This window comes from Osmia lignaria, chromosome 9 (genome assembly GCF_051020975.1).
Source record: "Osmia lignaria lignaria isolate PbOS001 chromosome 9, iyOsmLign1, whole genome shotgun sequence".
Taxonomy (NCBI): Eukaryota; Metazoa; Arthropoda; class Insecta; order Hymenoptera; family Megachilidae; genus Osmia; species Osmia lignaria.
This window is the reverse complement of record NC_135040.1, coordinates 6,295,942-6,304,478: the sequence shown is the minus strand read 5'-3', so window position 1 is coordinate 6,304,478 and position 8,537 is coordinate 6,295,942.

The following is an 8,537-nucleotide window of genomic DNA, read 5'->3' as shown; positions in this document are numbered from 1 at the left end:
GGTGGAAAGGGGGTGGAAAGGAACGCGTATATCGAGCAATCTGATGCGGTGCCGACTTTATTTCGACGTTTTATCACTGAATGCCGAGACACGGAGCCAAGAAGGCAGAATGCCAAGGGATCCGCGTAAAGAAGGATCAGATAAAGTTCCAGATACGTTCGAGCACCGCCTACGTAACTGGGAAATTCACTTTGGCCCTGGACGAGCGCGAATCGACCCACCGTACTGTATCGCGATAGAGATAACAAAAATGTGACAAACTTAAGTGATTAATAATGCCAGCTAACGTTTCAACTAGACGCCTGCATGCAAATTAGAAGCTCGCTGAAAGTAATATCCTGTTCTGGAAAAATATTCCTGAAACCTTTATGAATGCGATGGATCGTGACCTTTGACCTACACTAGTGGAATTAATTTTGGACACTTTCAAAATTTTTACTTAAATTTCGCATTTATTAAAATTATTTAATATATAATCAATTATATTTTATATTATAATCATTGTTTTCTAATTTTAAGGCATCGCTTGTATAAAAAAATCAGTAAAAAGACCATTTACGAGCCATACTTTTAATATACAATAAAAAATACAATTTCAGCACATCAAAGGAGGTAGAAAAAAATTAATATTTCATCCTGTGATTGGATATTTCACATCATGCGACGTTTCATGTTGTCAGGCGCAGAAACAAAAATAACAACTCGGTTTAGATTTTTTTAAATAAAAATTTTAAAACATTTACAATCAAATGATGTAAAAATATTAAGTATAAACATTATAGATTACAATAAAAATATTACGGTATCAATTTAACATAGCAGAATATTCAAAGTGTCCAGAATTAATTCCACCAGTGTAACCGGAATGATATATTGAAACTCGATCGTTATCAGATAGGAAATTTCGAGAATTCTGTCAAAATAACCACTTTACGAGCCATCCTTTGTGCCGGACGAGAGCAATTTTGTAAACGAGAAGCATCCCCTTCGCAAGGGATAGAAACGTCTTCGAATCGAATACTCGATAACGACGATGGAATAAGAAGAATCGTATGTCGGCGATCTTGGGAAATAGAGTCTAACAATTTCTTTTCGTCCATCTTATCGGTATTTTATAATGTGTAAAAAGAAAATCTCGTTTTCCAAGGTGGAAAATCGTAAATCAGTGGTGTCGCGATAAAACGCAACGGGGGGTCGGGGATGCGTGTTAGTATTGTTTTAAAAGCTCCCTTTCCTTGCAACAGTTGGCACGCACTTACTGGGAGGGTGAAAACAGGGGATGCGACGGCGGACAGTTCCGTGACGGGAGCTACCCCACTTTCGGAAGATAATTTCCAACCCGTGATAATCTGTAACGGCGCGCATAAATCTTCGGGTTCGCGCGAAAACCGAGCCACCCACTTGTTCCACCGCGAATGAAATCGTTGAAATTCTTCTCGAATAATCCTTTCCGTCCACGATTTAACGCGTCGCCAAAGTGGAACTACGAACGATACTTCGCTGGTTAATTTCCTTCCTAATCACTTTCGGGAAAAAAATTCTGTTTCTGCATAAGAAATTTCGTAAATTCGAAGAGCCAGCGATATCTCGCGCAAAGGGAAAGTTAATAGCGGATCTAGGCGCATCGGGTCACCCTTAATGACTCATCCCCCTTTTCCTTCCCTTTTCTCCCCCACCCTTATTCGGTGTCTTTCTTCTCGTTGATGGGGCCGGAGTTTCAGGCTGCCTCATAAAAGTCAGCGTATCCGGAATTTCGCCCCTCAGTCATCCTTGATTTTCGCAACGACAGGAGGAGGGAGGAAGCCATTAATTTATGCCCTTCCTCATCGATCCTTTCGCTCTGAGTTTGAACTTTGAACGAGCGACAGCATTGACATCCTCAAAGAGGCGAAATTATTTAAAAAGTATCTGAAGGCTAATACAAAATTGACGGGAATATATTTTAATAATGAAACGTAAATAAACCTCTGATGGCGAAAACCTTTGAAATATAGATTCATATTTCATTTGATCGTCCAAAGTTTACAAACGATAGGTTAAATAATTCGATACAATTTTCTCGAGTTCCATCATGGATTTTCCCTTTCGCAGAACCGTCGTTCGATATTCCTTTTTTATCTTCACTTTTCTCCCCCGTGGTTCCTCGCCGTCTTTTCTGCTCGTCCCTCGCTCGCTTTTGTTCCAAATTCAATTACCCGCCACCGACAAAGGAACGAGGTCCCGAGTTCTACGAACGATCGATTAGGAGGGTTATGCAATTTTCAGAACGAGATCACCGAGTTTCTCGAACAGCCGAAACTACGTAGTCGAACGTCACGCGTTTCTCGTTTTACTCCTCCGTTTCCTCTTTTCTCTCCACTTTCGCGCCGCAATATTTACGATACCGTTCGGAGCCACCCCTGTTTCGAAAGGTGGAACGCTCGATATAATAGGAAATTCACGCTCCTCTTCTTTTCCTTGAAATGAAAAAGAGAATGATATAAAAGATTTTCAATGTCGACGAATTAAGGAAAAGGAAATATTAAGAATTCAAGGAAATATTTAAAAAAATAATAGAGAACCCTCCAATTATTTGCGAAATTAATTCCTTTGATAAAGAAATAAAACGAAGCGAACAAACGGAGCATCGTTGCACGGTTCGTGTCACTTCAATCACAACCTCTTTGAGGACACACAATTTACTTGCATCAGGAAGGGAGAGAAAGAGAGAGAGAGATCAAAGGACTTCCTATCATACGTCGAAAGTATGTACTTCTGGCTTGTTTTCTTCCTCATTTTTTTCTGGAAAGAAAAATTGAATCGAAGATCAGTTTTCTTTTGATTTTTCAACCTCTTCGTATCTACCAGCATTTTTATTAATTATCCACTCTTAATTTCGAAAGAATTGAAATAGTAAATCACAGGATAGATCAATTACTCTTCGAGCTCACTTTTCCTCCTTCCTTAGGAAAGAAACGTCGAGATTTGCGATTGAAACGCGGTTACAGGACCATCGATATTCTTCCTTTCCCTAAGATTCGACGAATCGTTGACTCGTGTTACTGAAAACGGTACAGGTTTGCTGAAACTAGGGATAAAGCTGGAAGTGAAAATGGCAATTCTCGACGCAGCGCTACGTCTTCTTAATACAGAGTATTTCGTTTCCTCGTCGAGGTTTTACGACCACCGACGCTACGTTTCATCGTAAAGCAAAGCCGAGAGGATTTTGACGGGGTGTTAAGTTGTTTTTGATAGCTGAATTTAGAAGGGTTTTTTAAATTGAAACAATTTCCGACAAAAACGCGTTCGAAACGGATGCAGATGTAGCAGGGAATTACGGTGACGCGTTCGCAGGAATAATTCAAGTAAACCGAAACATAAATATGTCGTTCGAGCGCAACTAATGTGCAGCCGCTTAAACGGATTTGCCCGCAGATTTATCGCTTAAAGCGATTTAAATGAATGGTACAGGGCAGCTGGTAAGGTGGATGCAAGAATAAAGCATCCGGCATTAAGTATATTAAAATTTATTTAACCCATTTCCAATAGCATTAAAATTTAGAATTCTTTGTTAGAATTTTTCTAACGAAGAATCGAATGGAATCTCGGGTCGACCGGATGGAAATGAAAATCGGGTTATTGAAAGTTTATCGTTCGTAATTGGTGTGGGTGGGGCTCTGGTGCAGCGCGTACTCACTTAAGTTGCATCCACAGGTAGTTGATTTTCCTGTTGGTCCCAGCCTCCTCTTGTGCACACGGAACGGATCGCAACTAGTGGTTGAATATGGAAGCCGTGGAGATCTCGAAAAATTTCCGACGTTCCCCCGTCGTTTTAATTAAATTCTTTCCATGATTATAAAAACGCGTCCGCGAGCAGATCCGTTTAACGCGACTCGACGAAATATACCGTTGCCCTTTGTAAAGGCTTTAACGAGGGTTCAAGGCATTAAGCTCCGTCCGTTTTTGGAGGCAATCGGGTCCTCGACGATATTACGCCGAGATTAGGAGACACGAGCGAATAGCGTGTCGTTGGCGATTCGTATCAGCAACGTGGATACACGTCGGGCCTAATTTCATCCCAGCGGCGCGCAATCTCTTGCGCTGCCATGTCGTCCCGTCGCGGCGGGAGGTCGAAATCGGGACCTAAATCGGATCGGACCGTGGCTCGTAAATTATTCGGCACACGCATACGTCTACATCGATTTTCAACCTGCCCCCGAAACGGAACAAAGGCCCCCGTTTATTTGCTGAAAATTTTCAAGTAGAAGCTCGAATTTGCCAACGAATTTTTCAAAATAAAAAATTTGTCTTAATAATAGCTCAAAAGAAAATCGCGAGGGTTGAATTTTAGCTTAAGGGTTAATAGCCTACGCGAAAGGTAACCGCGTCTAATAAGTAACGATTTCTCATAATCATTATCCAACGTGTGGCGCAAATACGAGAGTAATAATAATAAGTATCGTAAGGTGGCACGTTGTCGGGCATCGGCACCATCGTATTACGTTTTATGCTCCCTCTCATTTGCTTGCTTGTTATCAGCCTGTCACGCGAATCTCGCCAACGAAAAGCGGAGATCTTGGCCCGTAATAGCGGACCTTTATGGAACACAGCATGCAACATTAATATATTCTTATAACGCTTGATATTATGTTGGTATTTCCCTTAACTACCAACCACTTACATACTTCCTCTTTACCCTGGAGAACCGAGCTTAATCTGACGCTGTGTTCACTTTTATCTTCCCTATTGTTTCTTAATTACGTTGCGGAAGTTTTAGTTAATGAACCGACCGCGTAATTGCTTTTATTATTTGGCTAGGGTAGATTTTTAGAAAGCAGATTGTTCTCGCGATAACTTTCGGGCCAAGGAAATAAATAAACTTTTTAGCGTAATTAAATGAAACACACACACACACGAGAGAAACATTTCAAAAATTTTTAATTTATTTACGAATCGCTTCAAACATTTCATTTCCCGGTCCGTTTTCCTGGAAAGAAAACAACAAACTCGCAGAACGTTTATTGCAGACTTTATAATAATCACAATTGATACATTTCACGGAAAACAAGTTCATTCCGGCTACAGCGGGCTTGATGCGAATCGTTCCTCATTAAATTTCTTTAATTACCTTCATTCGTTCTCCAGAACACGGCTGTTAAATTGAATTTTCGATAAAACTTAGCTTTTCTAAGAGAAGCCGGGTGAAATATCACTTAGAGATGTCCAAGAAACGAACTGAAAAATATATCCGTGCGTCTGACAAATATCGTGGCTGACAAACAAACCACCATCGAGAAACAAGAAACCGGGGCGAGGGGGGGATGAAAAAAGAGAGATTGCGAAAGGGGTAGACGAAATTCCAGAGCGAGGCAGTAAATTCCGTCGTCGCGGCGATATTTTCACCGTGCGCGACATTCGTCGAATATGTCCACCCCCTGCGTGCCACCCTTCGCCCGCACCCTTTCCGATGCACGCCAGGATGAAATTGCGAGAAAAAAAAGGCCGTTTCTCAACTCGAAGTAAGTGGTGCATTCCTCCGTTTTCTATTTCCCCTTCGCCCCCTCTTCAAACTCACCCCCTTCCCCACTTTCGAAACTGATCCTCGCTTCGTAGCTGGCCAACCCTCGAAATCCACCCGCGTACTCGTCGAGAAAGGAACACAACTCGTGCGATTCAAGCAGGAACGTAGAATCGCGGGGGTGGGAGGGGGTTGGTCGAGTGGGGCTAAGTAAGCTTAGCGTGTCACCCTGAAGAGAGGATTTTCTCTTCCTCCTCTGTCCTCTTCCCTCTCCTTCTTCCGCGCTTTTTTTTCCTTCTTCCGTTTGTTTTAATCAAATGCACCCTGTAGAAAGGAGATTTTATTAAAACGAGTGCGGCTTCGAAGGACCTGGCTCTTTCTTTTTTCGAGAGCGCCTCGAGAACTGGCTTCCTGGAGATTGTTTTTTCCTTCTCTTTCCTTTAACTATCAAGGTTTGGCGATAGGGAGAGATGGTTCTTTGTAAAAGGATAATTTGAAATAGTATGTCGGATCATGCATTGCATTGACTATAACTACTGCCGATAATATTGCCTGACCAAGCATTGATTATATCTACTTGCCAGTCAAAGGTTCCGCCCAGTGCATTATAATTTCCCGATCCTTTTACGAATAGGAAGATATTAAACGTAGAGGGCGCCGCATAGAAATACTAATCTTGCCTTTTAGAATCCAGTTTGCGTTCACACGATTCAGCTTGGAAATGAAAATCCTTGGGGTTTGAGAATCGAGGGCAACGCGAGGCGTGCTGCGAGGATATATATCCAGGGAGATCTAATCGAGAGAGAAGAAGGGTGCTCGTGCTGCATCCCGCTGCATTTCCAGAGTGAATCATGCCGCGATACAATCGCCGGTAGCTCCTCGTACTTGCCACCAATACGCTCGCCGTTCTCTGTGCTCTCGTCGATGAACGTCGACGGCGAATCCATTTGTATCCTCTTTATATCAAGATGCAATCTGACGATTGGTAAAACGACCGTGCGATTTACTCGAGTGTTCTCCAGCTTGCTGAGCATTCTTTATCGCTCGCTCGCTCGCTCGCGATTACGGTAAAGCAGCGACGGATACAGCTGGCTGCTGAAATCTCGTAAGAGATTCGCATTTCGAGGATTCAAGATCGTTTAATTGTCTATCGCAATCGGTGCCAATTTAAGTCTCCGTTTCGCTACTTGGCTGGAAGAAAAGTCGGAAGGCGATAAAGCGTCGTTGAATCAGAGCGCACCGTGCGTCGCCGACTCTCCGGACGGTATATGCGAAATAATTAATAGCGCGAAATTGTAATCCCCGAAGGTTGGACCGGATGGACGCGCGCAAGACAAATGGCATAGAAACCAGCTCGGATGTAATCTCTCCATACGTTGGCTAGATATCCGGATGGCATTCAACGAATACGCAGATCCGTCGATATCCTTCCATTATCCCGAAACTAGTGTGCGCTGCTTATAGACCATTCACCGCGAGATTCTCTTCGTTCGACGATATTTAGTTATCGATTCCATTTCGCATCCCCGTAAATCTCTTCGCTGGTAAACAAATCATTGAACGAACGCATCGCCAGATACAGAGGAAAGTAGAATAAGTAGTCGAATGATCAGACAAGTAGAAGAAACTCGTTATACATTCAGTTACTTTAATACAGCTACAATAAAAAGTGACATATCCAGCCTCGTACAATAACTGGCTTCTATTTTCGTTGCAATTTTTATCATGCAGATTAAATCACGTAAAATAGAATCGGTATCCACGTAAAGGTGCGCTTAAACGTGCCTCGATTTCCAACCAGTCTATTCACCAGCTACTCGACGGAATGCATAGCGCACGCCTCTAAAGCGTCTGGAAAATTATTGGCCGTTTCTCTACTTACATAAGCAATTTCATTGGATCCACCAGCCGTGGACGTGTCGTTCGGTAGCCGGGTATCCTGGAAAGGGGAACAACGGTAACGGGAGATTCGCAGATAACGCCGGTTCAACAAACGATCCAGAATTCACGATCGTGACTACGGGATCCCGCGTATTTCATTCTCGAAGTAATCCTCGAATAATCCTTTGATTTATGAAGACCTACGTTCAGTTGTTATTCGTAAGCCACTGAGTCAGTCTCCGATTTAATCGATCGGTAATTTTAATAAGGTTACGTTTTTGGATGCTCCTTTCTTTAGGCGTCGAAAGAGCCCCGAGCAACGGGTTGAAAGTTTATCGAAGATAATATGAAATAATAAGGAGCAAAGGAAAGATTCGGATGGGGGGTAGTTAGGTTGTTTCCATAAAGGGGTTCTTCGGCAACGGTCCACCATAGTAATCGGGCTCTTAGGTTCGATCGCGTTAGACGGCCGGGTAATTGCGGGATACATTCTATTTTACAATCTCCTCGGCAACTCCCACTTGCCGTCCGTTCGCTCGTTCTCGCCCGGTCCTCCGGTAATTGCGCATATTCACCGGTTGCTCGGCAACCTTCGGGGCACTGAGTCGGGTGTACTGGCATCCCGGGACCGGGATGACGCGAAACCAGCTACGCAAATACGTCCTCCAAGGCCGAGAACCGATTAAAATAGGACCGGATCGACCGGTCATCCCTCGAATCCCCTTCCGACCAATCCAAACACCAACCCCGCTTTTTACTCATGAATTTTCGAAACTCTATCGTTCCTTCTCACCCTCCTCTTATGGCAAGCTGGAGAAATTTTTTTCTCTCCACCGTGGAATATTTGCGCGAAGGAAGAAATGTTGTTCCGAGAAACAGGAGAAATATTAAAAGTATTAAATTAAGGGCTGTAACGTATACCGTAAAAGCCGTCCATTTACAGACCACCGGGTACGAAGAATGAAATTTTCTGCGCCAGTTCCAATTTCACACGCGATACAATGTAGAATTTTTTTGTTGAGACCATACCGGTACGTTTGTACAATTTTATTCAGATATTCAAAGTTTGTACAACAAAGAACCTTACAATTGTTTACGATCTTACGTTTGTCCGATATTGAACGTAGGATTAAAACACGCAATTTCTGGCATACGTTAT